A 16776-nucleotide genomic window follows, 5' to 3' on the forward strand; every position below is an offset into this window, starting at 1 on the left:
AAGGACATGGGTTATTCAACAATTGGTGCCTTGCTGTAGTAAATTCTAATCTGCTAAGTAGTTTTTCTCATTTCTTATGTTAGTGTACAATTGAACAACAATTTTCCGTCCCTAATTAGAACCAAACCTACAGAAATGATGTTCACAAGAAAGTATATGGGGCAAATGGCAGGGAATAAAATAAACTGTCAATTCATGCCTCGAGTCAAATCACTCTTCAAATCTCAGTTACTAGGAAGAAAATACATTAATGCATTAATTTTAAGTACCATTAGAGGAATTACAAGTGTATTGACTTTTCATCCTTCGATCTATGGCTTTAATACAATTTTTAGGGTGTTGGTAACTTGGTAATTATATTAACACTAAGATCTATCTATCTCTTTATTTATTGAATCATATATATATATATACACATTATATACACATACATATACACATATATATGTATATACACATCCACATTAACAACAGCAACAACAAACAATTCAAATGCCTGTGGAAAAGGAATTAATGAGACAACAGAGTAGAAACAAGTCCCCAGAGGTCATATTTGCTATGCAACGCTCCCTTCCCCCACCCCAACACATACACACCTACATACACACAGCAGAACTTTATTACACAACTCAGATAATGCTTACTTTTTGTTTAAAAGCTGAAATAGAAAAGTTTTCATCCCCATACTTCTGCATGTGGAAGTCTAGACTACGTGTAATAGCATGTAAGGTTTACCCACAGCACCTTGATGATGCAGCTTGTTTTCATTTGGCTCTGGAAATTTCTTCTAGGTCTAAGTAGTAAAGCTTTCATTCATTCATTCATTCACTCATTCATTCATTCATTCATTCATTCATTCATTCATTCATGCTTCCTTCTTTCCATGCATGCTTTAGAGTTTAATTGGCAATATACACAAATAAGACGGTATAGAGAGATAAATAATAAGAATGACAATGCAGCAAGATGGTACAGCATGATGAAACTATGAAAGAGATCTGCACATAGTGTCACAGAAGCACTAAGGAGAGGCATATAAATCACACTGGAAACTCAGAAAAGGATTCCTCGCAGAGAAAATGCTTGTGCTGAGTCTTAAAGGACAAGTGGACATGAACTAAACAGAGACTGTAGCGAAGCACATTTGAAGTGGAGGGAACAATATGTGAAAGAAACACCATGGTGTATTTGGCAAACAGCATCCAGAACAGCAGGTGCAAAGAATCCACACAGTTACAGTGGCAGGAGACTGGGCTGGAGATATGCACGGTGTCTAACAATGTACGGCATGATGTGAGACTCTTTAGTTGACCTTTCTCCTTGGGACTCTGGGATTCTTGGAAGGACATGAGGCATGCCCAGGTGTGAGTTTGTCTGGGATATAAAGGATAGCTTTGAGGAATGTTAGCCTAAGTCAGGGAGGTTGTATCTATGCACCATAGAGTAGTAATGAGGAACAGAGGTCTTACTGGGAACAGAGAAAAGCAGACAGATCTCCTGAGCTATAATATATAAAACCTGGTGACTAATTGCATCTGTAGATTACATGATAATAGGAGATCTGGTATTATTCTTCATCTTCTTAGATGAGAAATACGGGAGAACAAGAACAGCTTTGGGAAAAAAATCACACATTTCCCATTCCATTTAACATTTTTTTTTAAAGATTTTATTTATTTATTTGACAGAGAGATAGAGAACACAAGTAGGGAGAGTGTCAGGCAGAGGGAGACAGAAGCAGCTCTCCGATGAGCAGGGAGCCCGATGCGGGGCTCGATCCCAGGACTCTGGGATCATGACCTGAGCCGAAGGCAGCCGCTTAACTGACTGAGCCACTGAGGCACCCTCCATTTAACATTTTTGTGGCATATCCAGATAGAGGTTACCAATGAGCTAGATAAATGTGAAACATACTGAAGATTTGGGGGTCAGTGATTGTTAACACCATGGCTTTGGTTAGAAGACTGTATAAAATGAGATAAATTTAGGGCTGAGCTTGGATGACTATGGGTAAGGTTACAATGTATCAATATGGTAGACTATTTCACAATAGGAAAATAAATATTTCTGCACAGTGCATCCTAAAATTGAAGATCATAGACAAAGGAGAGGTTTCTGAAATACCTAAAATGAAAAATAAATTCCTGATTGAAGTAAGTCACACTAAGTCTGGGTTTCTAACTAGATGGAAACTACTCATAATCCCTTGGAAAGGGCACACTTTAAGAGGTTTATAATTCTTAAGGATTAAGGAAGCCCACTAAGTGAAACAGTTTTCTTGTTTTTACATTCTATAGAATGCTGACCCCCTATGCTTCAAGACTTCAAGGATGCTATATCTAGGACATTCTCAAAACACCTATGCTCTCTCTGTAGTAATGGTCTATTTATGTATTCATTAATTCTATAAATATCAAGCACCCTTTGGAGCCAGACACTGTTTTCAGTGCTAGAGATTGGCAGGGACAAAACCCAACACTGCCCCGATCTCATATAGTTTATGTTCTTAGTAAGAGAATGCAATTTTTGAGAGGGAGGAGATAGCTTTTGTAGAGAAGGCTGTCAAGGATGGTCTCTCTAATGAGATGACTTTAAAATGAAAGACCTTTCAAATGAGACCTAAATACAGTGAGAGAGAACTAAATGCAGTACTGGAATATATGGAGCAATAGCATTCTAGGCTGAGGGAACAGCAAGTACAATGGCTCTAAGTGGAAAGCATTCTTGGTGTGTTTGAGAAATATCAAGAAAGCCAGTAGAATGAGAATTCAGGGATCAGCGGGGAGGATGGCATGAAATCCTGGCCAAAGTCCATACTATGTAAGTTTTTGGGAGATGTGGAGCAGACTTTATCCATGCCAACAGATAAAATATCTTTGGAGATAGGAGTTCAGGAGAACTGATATTAATTATGTCACTCTTGCTGTTGTGTGCAGAATAGACTGCAGAGAGCCAAGAATGGAAACAAGAAAAATAGTTAGGAATCTTTTATAGCAGTCTATACAAGAGAAAAAATGTTCTGGACTTAGATGGTAGCAGGTGTAATTAGCAAGAAAGAGCTGCGTTCAAGATATATTGCAGAGAGAGAGACTGGCTAGAAGAGGAACTGGCTGTCCAGGAGGAGAGAGAGTTAAGAAAGATATGAATACAGTTTATTAGTTCAGATTTTTATTTTTTTAATTTAATTTTATTATGTTATGTTAATCACCATACATTACATCATTAGTTTTTGATGTAGTGTTCCATGATTCATTGTTTGCATATAACACCCAGTGCTCCATTCAGTACGTGCCCTCTTTAATACCCATCACCAGGCTAACCCATCCCCCTACCCTCCTCCCCTCTAGAACCTCAGTTTGTTTCTCACGGTCCATAGTCTCTCATGGTTTGTCTCCCCCTCCGATTTCCACCCCTTCATTTCTCCCTTCCTACTATCTTTGCTTTTTTTTTTTTTTTTTAGCATATAATGTATTATTTGCTTCAGAGCTACAGGTCTGTGATTCAAGTCTTAGACAATTCACAGCGCTCACCATAGCACATACCCTCCCCAATGTCTATCACCAAGTCACCCTATCCCTCCCACCCGCACCACTCCAGCAACATTCAGTTTGTTTCCTGAGATTAAGAATTCCTCATATCAGTGAGATCATATGATACATGTCTTTCTCTGACTGACTTTTTCACTCAGCATAATACCCTCCAGTTCTATCCATGTCATTGCAAATGGCAAGATTTCATTCCTTTTGATGGCTGCATAATATTCCAGTGTGTGTGTGTGTGTGTGTGTGTGTGTGTGTGTGTGTGTGTGTATACCACATCTTCTTTATCCATTCATCTGTCGATGGACATCTTGGATCTTTCCATAGTTTGGCTATTGTGGACATTGCTGCTATAAACATCAGGGTGCACATACCCCTTTGGATCACTATATTTGTATATTTGGGGTAAATACCCAGTAGTGCAATTGCTGGGTTGTATGGTAGCTCTATTTGCAACTTTTTGAGGAACCTCATACTGTTTTTCAGAGTGGCTGCACCAGCTTGCATTCCCACCAACAGTGTTAGGAGGGTTCCCCTTTCTCCGCATCCCCGCCAACATCTGTCGTTTCCTGACTTGTTAATTTCAGCCATTCTAAGTGGTGTAAGGTGGTATCTCATTGAGGTTTTGATTTGGATTTTCCTGATGTCAAGCAATGTTGAGCACTTTTTCATGTGTCTGTTGGATGTCTTCTTTGGAAAAATGTCTGCTCATGTCTTCTGCCCATTTCTTGACTGGATCATTTGTTCTTTGGGTGTTGAGTTTGATAAGTTCTTTATAGATTTTGGATACTAGCCTTTTATCTGATATGTCATTTGCAAATATCTTCTCCCATTCTGCCGGTTGTCTTTTGGTTTTGTTGACTGTTTCTTTTGCTGTGCAAAAGCTTTTTATCTTGATGAAGTCCCAATAGTTCATTTTTGCCCTTGCTTCCCTTGCCTTTGGCAACGTTTCCAGGAAGAAGTTGCTGTGGCTGAGGTCGAAGAGGTTGCTTCCTGTGTTCTCCTTTAGGATTTTGATGGACTGCTGTCTCACATTTAGGTCTTCCAACCATTTGGAGTCTATTTTTGTGTGTGGTGTAAGGGAATGGTCCAGTTTCATTCTTCTTCATGTGGCTGTCCAGTTTTCCCAACACCATTTGTTGAAGAGACTGTCTTTTTTCCATTGGACATTCTTTCCTGCCTGGTCGAAGATGAGTTGACCATAGAGTTGAGGGTCCACTTCTGGGCTCTCTATTCAGTTCCATTGATCGATATGTCTGTTTTTGTGCCAGTACCATACTGTCTTGATGATGACAGCTTTGTAATAAAGCTGGAAGTCTGGAATTGTGGTGCCGCCAGCTTTGCTTTTCTTCTTCAACATTCCTCTGGCTATTCGGGGTCTCTTCTGGTTCCATACAAATTTTAGGATTATTTGTTCCATTTCTTTGAAAAAAGTGGATGGTATTTTGATGGGGATTGCTTTGAATGTGTAGAGTGCTCTAGGTAGCATTGACATCTTCACAATGTTTGTTCTTCCAATCCATGAGCATGGAACATTTTTCCATTTCTTTGTGTCTTCCTCAATTTCTTTCATGAGTATTTTATAGTTTACTGAGTACAGATCCTTTGCCTCTTTGGTTAGATTTATTCCTAGGTATCTCGGGGTTTTGGGTGCAATTGTAAATGGGATTGACTCCTTCATTTCTCTTTCTTCTGTCTTTTGGTGGTGGATAGGAATGCCACCGATTTCTGTGCATTGATTTTATATCCTGCCACTTTGCTGAATTCCTGTCTGAGTTCTAGCAGTTTTGGGGTGGAGTCTTTTGGGTTTTCCACATAAAGTATCATATCATCTGCAAAGATGATATGATATTGACTTCCTCTTTGCCGATCTGGATGCCTTTGATTTCTTTTTGTTGTCTGATTGCTGTGGCTAGGACTTCTAGTACTATATTGAATAGCAGTGGTGATAGTGGACATCCCTGCCACGTTCCTGACCTTAGGGGGAAAGCTCTCAGTTTTTCCCCATTGAGAATGATATTCGCTGTGGGTTTTTCATAGATGGCTTTTATGATATTGAGGTATGTACCCTCTATCCCTATACTCTGAAGAGTTTTGATCAAGAAAGGATGCTGTACTTTGTCAAATGCTTTTTCTGCATCTACTGAGAGGATCATATGGTTCTTGTTCTTTCTTTTATTAATGTATTGTATCACATTGATTGATTTGCAGATGTTGAACCAACCTTGAAGCCCAGGGATAAATCCCACTTGGTCATGGGGAATAATCCTTTTAATGTACTGTTGGATCCTATTGGCTAGTATTTTGGTGAGAATGTTTGCATCCATGTTCATCAAGGATATTGGTCTGTAATTCTCCTTTTTGATGGGGTCTTTGACTGGTTTGGGGATCAAGGTAATGGTGGCCTCATAAAACGAGTTTGAAAGTTTTCCTTCCATTTCTATTTTTGGGAACAGTTTCAGAAGAATAGGTACAAATTCTTCTTGAAATGTTTGGTAAAATTCCCCTGGGAAGCCATCTGGCCCTGGGCTCTTGTTTGTTGGGAGATTTTTGATGACTGCTTCAATTTCCTTAGTGGTTGTAGGTCTGTGCAGGATTTCTATTTCTTCCTGGTTCAGTTGGGGTAGTTGATACATCTCTAGGAATGCATCCATTTCTTCCAGATTATCTAATGTGCTGCCATATATTTGCTCATAATATGTTCTTATAATTGTTTGTATTTCTTTGGTGTTGGTTGTGATCGCTCCTCTTTCATTCATGATTTTATTTATTTGGGTCCTTTCTCTTTTCTTTTTGATATGTCTGGCCAGGGGTTTATCAATCTTTTTAATTCTTTCAAAGAACCAGCTCCTAGTTTCGTTGATCTGTTCTACTGTTCTTTTGGTTTCTATTTCATTGATTTCTGCTCTGATCTTTATTATTTCTCTTCTGCTGGGTTTAGGTTTTATTTGCTGTTCTTTCTCCAGCTCCTTTAGGTGTAGGGTTAGGTTGTGTATTTGAGACCTTTCTTGTTTCTTGAGAAAGGCTTGTATCATTATATACTTTCCTCTTAGGACTGCCTTTGCTGTATCACAAATATTTTGAACAGTTGTGTTTTCATTTTCATTTGTTTCCATGAATTTTAATTCTTCTTTAATTTCCTGGTTGACCCATTCATTCTTTAGCAGGATGCTCTTTAGCCTCCATGTATTTGAGTTCTTTACTAATTTCCTCTTGTGATTGAGTTCTAGTTTCAAAGCATTGTGGTCTGAAAATACACAGGGACTGATCGCAATCCTCTGGTACCGGTTGAGACCTGATTTGTGACCTAGGATGTGATCTATTCTGGAGAATGTTCCATTCTACACACTAGAGAAGAATGTGTATTCTGTTGTTTTGGGATGGAATGTTCTGAATATGTCTGTGAAGTCCATTTGGTCCAGTGTGTCATTTAAAGTCTTTATTTCCTTGTTGATCTTTTGCTTAGATGATCTGTCCATTTCAGTGAGGGGGGTGTTAAAGTCCCCTATTATTGTATTGTTGTCGATGTGTTTCTTTGCTTTTGTTATTAATTGGCTTCTGTAATTTGCCCCTCCCATGTTAGGGGCATAGATATTTACAATTTTTAGACAAGTATGATATAGTGTCCTTCCTCATCTCTTATTATAGTCTTTGGTTTAAAATCTAATTTGTCTGATATAAGGATTGCCACCCCAGCTTTCTTTTGCTGTCTATTAGCATGGTAAATGGATTTCCACCCTCTCACTTTCAATCTGGAAGTGTCTTTGGGTCTAAAATGAATCTCTTGCAGATAGCATATTGATGGGTCTTGTTTTTTTTTATCCAATCTGATACCCTGTGTCTTTTGATTGGGGCATTTAGCCCATTTACATTCAGGATAACTATTGAAAGATATGAATTTAGTGCCATTGTATTGCCTGTAAGGTGACTGTTACTGTATATTGTCTGTGTTCCTTTCTGGTCGATGTTGCTTTTAGGGACTCTCTTTGCTTAGAGGACCCCTCTCAATATTTCTTATAGGGCTGGTTTCGTGTTTGCAAATTCCTTTAGTTTTTGTTTGTCCTGGAAGCTTTTTATCTCTCCTTCTATTTTCAATGACAGCCTAGCTGGATATAGTATTCTTGGCTGCCTATTTTTCTCATTTAGTGCTCTGAATATATCATGCCCATCCTTTCTGGCCTGCCAGGTCTCTGTGGATAGGTCTGTTGCCAATCTAATGTTTCTACCAGTGTAGGTTACAGATCTCTTGTCCTGAGCTGCTTTCAGGATTTTCTCTTTGTTGCTGAGACTTGTAAGTTTTACTCTTAGATGTTGGGGTGTTGACCTATTTTTATTGATTTTGAGGGGGGGTTCTCTGTGCCTCCTAGATTTTGATGCCTGTTTCCTTCCCCAAATTAGGGAAGTTCTCTGCTATAATTTGCTCCAATATACCTTCTGCCCCTCTTTCTCTTTCTTCTTCTCTGGGATCCCAGAAGAAGACTATTATTCTAATATTCTAATATTATTCTAATATTCTAATATTATTCTAATATTGTTTCATCTTATGGTATCACTTATCTCTCGAATTCTGCCCTCATGATCCAGGAGTTGTTTATCTCTCTTTTTCTCAGCTTCTTTATTTTCCATCATTTGGTCTTCTATATCACCTATTCTCTCTTCTGCCTCATTTATCCTAGCAGTTAGAGCCTCCATTTTTTATTACACCTCATTAATAGCCTTTTTGATTTCGACTTGGTTAGATTTTAGTTCTTTTATTTCTCCAGAGAGGGTTTCCCTAATATCTTCCATGCTTTTTTCAAGCCCAGCTAGTATCTTTAAAATCATCATTCTGAACTCTAGCTCTGACATCTTACTGTCTGTATTGGTTAGGTCCCTGGCAGTTGGTACTGCCTCTTGTTCTTTTTGTTGAGGTGATTTTTTCCATCTTGTCATTTTGTCCAGAGGATAATAGATGAATGAGAGAACAAAATGCTAACAGGGTAACAATGACCCCAGAAAAATATACACTAAACAAATCAGAAGAGACCTGAAACCAGGGGAAAAGAAAGGGAAAGAAAGAAAAAATATATATATAAAGATTTAAAAAAAAGAATGATCAAATATGATCAGGCTGGTGAATAGATCAGTGCCACACACAAGATTTTCTGCATATTTTGGTCTGTTAGAAGAAACTGCCTCCCAAAATTTTAAAGAAAGAAAAGCTTATATATGTATAAAAATAAGGGTAAATATGATGAAGGGATGGAATATGAATAAGATGAAAATTATAAAAGATTTTATAAAAGGAATTGATAAGATATGAATTTGGTTGAAAAAAGAAAGAAGAGAAATTTTAAAAAAGGGGGGGAGAGAATGTGATCAGGCAGGAGACTAGAACAAAGCCATACACTAGAGATTTAGGGTATATTTTGATCTGTTAGAAGAAACTGTATCTCAAATTTTTAAAGAGAGAACAACTTATATATATATATATATATATATATATATATATATATATATATACACCAAAAATAAGGTTAACTACTATGAAGGGTTAGAATATGACTCTAAAAATGAAAAATAAAAAAGATTTTTAAAAAAGGGATTGATAAGATGTTGGTTGAAAAAGGGAAAAAGAAAAATTCAAAACAAAAAAAAAGAAAAAGAAAATTAAAAAATTAACTTTGAAAGACTAATGAATCAGGGGTAAAAAAGCCATGAATCCTATGTGCAGTATTCCCTTAGAGCTGGAGTTCTGCCATTCTCATTGATCAGTAAACTTGGTCTTGGCTGGTTGTTCTTGCTGATCTTCTGGGGGAGGGGCCTGTTGCCGTGGTTCCCAAAGGTCTTTGCTGGAGGCAGAATTGCCCCGCCCTCTCCTGGCCGTGCTAAGTAATCGGCTTTGGTTTGCTCTCCGGAGCTTTTGTTCCCTGCAAGCTTTCCATACAGCTTTGGAGGATAAGAGTGAAAATGGTGGCTTCCCAATCTCCGCCCCAGCAGAGCTGAGAACTCGGGGCCCCAGTCCTTAGTGCGCCTCTGGAGAAAAGCAGTCAATCACTGTCTCCCTATCTCTGGCCGCAGTCCGTGCTCACCCAGCCTGTGACTGAGCATTTCTGTCTCTGGCACACGACCCCATGTGGAGTCTCCAAACCCAGCAGATCCCTGTGGTGCGCTCCGACACCACACCTCCTGGGGGAGGAAGGGGAGTCTCCCCGGATCTGCTGCTTATTGGGTCCCTGCTGGAAGAGCAGTGGCCTAACTGTGCCTCGGATCAAAGTTTATGGCAACCCCGGGCTGGGAGCCCACTCCTCGGCTCTGTCTCTGCAGCCGGCTTCCCTGCTCTGATACCTGGGAGCAAAGCCACACTCAGGCACCCCCAGTCTTTCCATGACCCCCGAGGGTCCTGAGACCACACTGTCCCAGCAAGGGTTCCACCCCCTGCTTAGCCACTGGAGCGACGTCCCTCAGTGGAGCAGACTTCTAAAAATTCTGATTTTATGCTCAGCTGCTCTATCACTTGCCAGAAGCGGCAGTCAGAGGCCCCCCGCCCCCCGCCATCTATCCTCCGGAATATCGCCTTGGATTCACTTCTTCGCACATCCTACCTTCCAGAAAGTGGTCGCTTTTCTGTTCAGAGAGTTGCTGCTATTCTTTTCTTCCATCTCCTGGAAGAGTTCGTAGGTGTTCAGAATGGTTTGATCCCTATCCAGCTGAATTCCTGGCACCAGATGAAATTTAGGTCTCCTACTCCTCCTCCATCTTGCTCCTCCCCTTTAATTTAGATTTTTAAAACTCTATGACTAAATTGGAGCCTAGATGAAAGGATGTGGGCCATGATATAAATGAAGTCATTCCCTATCATAGCAGACATAGATAATGACTAATAGTTGATAAATCAAAGAAGGGGAGTGCAAGTATACTTTAATAATATGGAAATAATTTCTAGAAGAAACGGCTGGGAAAAAATAAATATTTATCTCTGTCAATTGGGAATAGATAAGTTGAAGATGGAAGAGGGAATGGAGGTAAAGTTTTTATAGATAAAGATATAAAACTTTATAGTTTATGGATCTTTTAGTGCTAGATGGTTTTAAAAATTCATGAGTATGTACTCACTTAAGAAATGATTGTATAGTCATATATAATGATATAATCTATATTTGTATTGATATAAAGTTAATCAATGATCAGTGGAGGCAGTGGATGTAGACCACACATTTTAAGAAGTTTGATAGAGATAAGGGGAAAGATTGGATGACAACAATATAAAGAAGTTAGGGTGGACCCAGAATAGCCAACACAATATTGAAGTTGAACAAAGTTGGAGGACTGACATTACCCAAATTCAAAACTTACTATATAGCCACAGTCATCAAGACAGTGTGGTATTGAATAGACAAAGAATAGACAAAGAGATCAATGGAACAAAACAGAGAGCCCAGAAATACACTTCTAAAAATATAGTCAACTGGTCTTTGAGAAAGGACCAAACATGGTCTCTTCAACATATAATGCTAGAACAACTGGACATTCACATGCAAAAAAATGAATGTGGACACAGCTTTCACCCTTCACAAAAATTAACTCAAAATGGGTCATAGACATAAATATAAAACACAAAACTATAAAACTCGTAAAGACTAGGAGAAAATACTTGCAAAATATATACCTGATAAGGGATTGTTATCGAAAATATATGAAGAACTCTTAAAACTCAACAATAGAAAACAAGCAACCTTACTAAAATATGGCCAAAAGATCTTGACACCTCGCCAAAGAAGGTACACAGATGGCAAATAAGCATATGAATAGATGTTCCACATCATTTGTCATCAGGGGAATGCAAATTAAAGCAAAAATGAGACACTACTACACACTAATGGCCAAATTTAGAACATTGAAAACACCAAATGCTGGCGAGGATGTAAAACAACAGGAACTCCCATATACTGCTGGTGAGAATGGAAAAATGGTACAGCCACTTTGCAAGACAGTGTGGTAGTTTTTTTTATAAAACTAAGCATCGTTTTACTATATAGTCCAGCAATTATGCTTCTTAGTATTTACTCAAAGGAGTTGAAAGCCCATATCCACACAAAAACCTGCACAAAGATGTTTATAGCATCTTTATGCATAATTGCTGAAACATAGATACAGCCAAGATGTTCTTCAGTCAGTAAATGGTTAAACTGTGCTGCATCCAGACCAGGGAATGTTACTCAGCACTAAAAAGAAATGAGCTAGCAAGCCATGAAAGGACAAGGAGGAATCTTAAATGCATATTGCTAAGTGAAAGAAGCCAATCTTAAAGGCTATAGCCTATGTGATTCCAACTATATGACTTTCTGGAAAATGCAAAACTATGGAGACATTAAAAAGATTCGTTGCTTGGGGTGGAGAGGCAGGGATAGATAGACGCAGCACAGAGGATTTTTAGGGCAGTGAAAATACTGTGTGATAGTATAATGATAGATATATGTCATTATACATTTTTTCCAAACACATAAAATGTGCAACACCAAGAGTGAACCTTAAACTATGAACTTTGGGCGATTATGATGTGTCAACAAAGGTCCATGCTTGGTAAAAAAAAAAAAAAAAAAAAAAAGTTCCTTGCTGGTAAGTGATGCTGGGGGGGGGGGGGGGGGTGGGGGGGGGGGGGGGGGGGGGGGGCATATGGGAAATCTCTGCACTTTCCTCTCAATTTTGTTGTAAAACTAAAACTGCTCTAAAATTTTGTTCCTAAAAAAATTAAAGAAGCTAAGGTGAGCATAGCATGCTTGTTTGCATTAAATATAAAGTCTTGGAGTTTTCAGAGGAGGTTTCATATCCCCCATCCTCTTCTGAATTTAAAATGGACATAAGTTTAGAATAGACAAAAAAAAAAAAAATCAGAGTGATGAAGTTTAAACTGTCCACTTATCATTGGTTAAAGCTGGATTGGAAAAAGTGTTTCAGCCATACTTAAGCCTCTATTAACACTGTACTCAGGTCTAAACCCTGAGCAAAACCATCCATTGCCCTATATCTGTTGAGCTCCAGTGGAGGAGATTGAAAGGGATTGGCCTCTCAACCTGCCTTTAGAAGATATGCTTTGCCCTACTCTTGCTTGCTTACCATTTGGAACCTAGACCAGGACTCGAAAATACCCATTCTGTAGGTGGGCAGATAATAGAAGACTCAGAAAAGATAAAGACATGCATCACCATTTCCTTTTCCCAATCTTAACCAACTATGTGACTAAAGCATCAGCAAGAAGAGTAGAACATTCTTGAAAGAAAGAACAAATGGATCTCCCTACATAAGGAAATCCTAAGAAAATGTGAAGGAAATTAGACCCCAAAGAGGTTAAAATGAAGAGAAGGAATCTGAGGATCATCCTAGAGGATCTCAAGGTAATGAGATTCAGTATTCTATTAGAAGTATTGCTCAGAGAGAAGAAGAGATGCTTTTCTTCCTGGACTTTGGAGAAAGGATCGACAAAAGGATAATAAAGAACAGAGAGGAAGCCCTATTAGATGCTTCTATGTGAGGTTTCTCTCCAGTAAAGGGGAAGCAATCTCTGCTGTGTTGCTAGGGAAGTTTTGGTGGGCCTGGAAGAAAGAGGTTTCAGAGAAGATATGTATTTATGAAACAGTGGAAACAGGATGTGTTTCGATTAATTTTTGCATTAAATAAAAATGACAGTGACATATTTTCACACAAAAATATGATCGTTAAGACACACTGAAAATAACATACACATTGAAGAAACCATTTAACATTTCCTTTTTGAGTGAGTATGCCTGTGGGCACATCTTCTGTATCAAATTCTCCCACATGAACCAGTCAAGAAAGCTGCTCGTAAAGAAAAATCAATCTTAAGAATACTCACATGTTAAGGAATAGCTTAGTTTCTAAAATATGTCACATGATCCTTTCACCTCTCAGTGAGTGGACTCAGGCTCCATGAGACTTGGGGAGTCACCAGTCACTACCCTCCACTCTCAGTTGTTTAGCAAACCTCATGGTGGCTATACAAAACTGAAAGATGTCCTGCTTTGCTCAGCATTTGGCTCCATCACTTCTCTAGAAATGACCACACTCATTAGTTTATGAGCCGGGTCATGTGAATGTCGTCTTCAATAAAAGAAACTGCATTTAACTGACTTCACATTACTCAAACACTCATTAGAGCTAGCTTAGCTAAACATTTGTAGGTGCTCATTGACCTCAAAGGAAAGCTCTAAAATGTATTCTTTAAGTCTAGGATTTATGTAGTTTCTTTGCTATTTGCCTTGGGTTTATTATGTGTTGAGTTAATATGTATTATCTTGGTATATTAACTAAGTTATGGGTGTAGTAGATTAAATAAGTAAAGGAAAATATATTGGTTAATCTGGACAAGAAATCTTGATCTAAGTAATCAAGGTAAAGGAACAACTGGAATAGAGTAGAATTAGGGTTGTTTTACCAGGAAAGGAAAATGTTGAGCAGAATTGAAAGACAACTGCACTGTCAGTGAGAAAGCAGGAAGTCTGGGAAGTCAGGCAGCAAATTGTAGAAGATAGCAGCTATTAACACTTGTATGAATTGTGGACACCTTGGAGTCTGATAGAAGAATGAAACCCCTTTCAGAAAAATACATATAATCATCTCTGCATAAAATTTTGCATATTGGCTCATAACTGGAAGTTGGGAATGCCTTATCTAGGACACTGCCATAAGGTACACATTTAAAGACAAAGCTTGGGCCAAAATATATAGGAAACACTGTAGTGTTTTAAAGGACATATTCAAGGATGCAGAGATAAAGCTGTGATTTTTTTTTTAATTCAAGGGTAAAAGGTGGTAAAAAAAAATACCTATAGTCTTACTCCTCTAAAGAAAAGTAAACCTGAATATGATGCTTCTGGACAAGTGCCTGCAGGCTAGACAGGTTTCCCATTCCTAGAAATTGAACAAGTTATTTGAAAAGCTCTGCCAAACCCAATCCCATTTACTTTTTCTCTTTCTGCACAGAAGTTCCCTGAGGTAGTAAGAGTCCTCTGGAAAACCAAGCTCAGTAGGACTTCACATGGATGCTCATGGTGAACTTGCACAATTTGGCATTGCTCCTGGTGACTGACTAAAGAATTGTCATAACTAGTTGTTACTTTCCTAATATTTTTTAAAAGATTTTATTTATTTATTTGACACAGAGAGAGACAGCGAGAGAGGTAACACAAGCAGGGGGACTGGGAGAGGGAGAAAGGCTTCCCGCAGAGCAGGGAGGCCAATGTGGGGCTTGATCCCAGGACCCTGGGATCATGACCCAAGCCAAAGGCAGACCCTTAACAACTGAGCCATCCAGGTGCCCCTAATATTTCTATCTTTAGAAAAATGTTAGTATAAACCCAGAGTGACCTGTTTCTGGGTTAATGAACAAGCAGGCATAAATAGTCACAAAGGAGGGCAATTTTTATTTAAGTAACAACTATAAATTTAGAGCCATTTATGGTCCTGAACACTAAGGATTTACAACCTCCTTTTTCATAGTTAGCTAACATATTCTCTGTAGCGTCTAGTAGAAATCATATATAAATTGTAAAGTCACTCCTTGGTAAATCCATGTGCATCTTGTAAGAATATCACACTTTGACTTTTCCAGCGAGCTGTAGAATGTTGAGGTATAGGCAGTCTGTTCAGAAAGCCTGTTGTCAAGGAAACTGCACCTTCATCCAATGAAAAACCCAAGGGATCTTCCAACATCTTGGGGAGGAAATATTTAATCGTTTACCGCCCCCATGCATGTTTTTCTTTGATCCATAGATGGTGATATTAGCGTCTTTATTAATGTTACCTCAGAAATCAGTAAAACATGCTTTTCTCCATTTAATCATAAATAGGAGACACAACTGATGTGGTCACAAGTAAAAACACTCATTTTATATTTCATGGGTTTTTTTCAGAGCATCCTTAGCATGTATTAGACCAAAAAAGTGACAAGAACTAAACAGAAAAAGAATCTAAATCTCTTTTACATGGTTAGCGTTATGACTTTTGATTTTCCAACTATCAAAGTATAAAATCACAGCACAAACTGTTCCCCTACTATCTTTTCTTCTTGACTAACTGATGTATGTATACAGAGACTAGATCTATACAGAGACTCGATAAAGAAAGCGACACAGAGTGAAACAACTTTAGACATACTGAACTCAAGTTCCTGAGACAACATTTATTAAGTATCCCTTCATGTGTTTAAGCCTCCCTTTTTTATCTGAAAAGGCAAAATAATGAATATTTCATCTGGGTAACTGAAGAAATCAAATGAGATAGCATAATGTGATAGTGTTTCATAAATCACAGGAGACAAAAGGCAGTTATGATGGGATGTACATGAAAAACAGCAGTGTCGTGGTTAAGAGTAGTGCAGGCAGGAGTCAGACAAACCTATGTCATAACCCTGATTCATCTACTCCTTGGCGATATAGCCTGAGCAAGTTTTTCCTGTGCCTCAGTGAGCTCATCCATAAAATGGGCCCAATAATGTGTACAGTTACTTCACAGGGGTGTTGAGAGAGCTTAATGAGATACCATATGTAAACACATTAGCAATGCCTAATTACTAATCTATTACCATTAGAAACAAAAATACATATTAATCTTTACAACGAAATAGGTGAAATAGCTCTGTGCCGCTGGAAAGAACGATGGTGCATCTTGTAAAAAGCAATGAGAAATAAGTTGGTTCATTTGAGAGAAAAATTTGAATCTCGGTAGGATTCATAAAAGGTGAAAGTTCTTCAAATGGTTGCTAAACTGTTGAAGGAAAGGGTGGTTTCCCCCCTTTATTTGGTAGGTTGGAAAAAACTACGGACTTGCTCTTCACAGCAACTACAGTATGATGACACTGCTGATAGTTATATATGAATTTTAAAAGATAATTTGTGTATTATACTTCTTAGCATTTTTCCCTCCAACCAATTTCAAGTTCAGGATTACTGTATTGTCTCCCTTGTTCTCTCTCCTCTAGTTGATCTTGTGAATGGTTATATTAATGTTACATAACTTTTTTAAAATCATGAGACATCCTGGGAAAAGGGGGGGGGTTCTGTCATGTGTCCCATTACAATCAAAGCCACAGCAACCACCTCCAGACCCATCTTTATAACCCTGCCTCCTGTTTTTATGCTACAAGAACCCCTGCTTCAGCTGGGTTATCCCCGTCTGCCATGAGCATTCCTTGGCACTCCTACACATTTTCCTCATTTATTCAAACACCACTCATTCTTGT

The sequence above is a fragment of the Callorhinus ursinus genome, unplaced genomic scaffold, assembly GCF_003265705.2.
Source record: "Callorhinus ursinus isolate GAN/ISIS: 27379988/994484 unplaced genomic scaffold, GSC_fseal_2.0 scaffold57, whole genome shotgun sequence".
Lineage (NCBI taxonomy): Eukaryota > Metazoa > Chordata > Mammalia > Carnivora > Otariidae > Callorhinus > Callorhinus ursinus.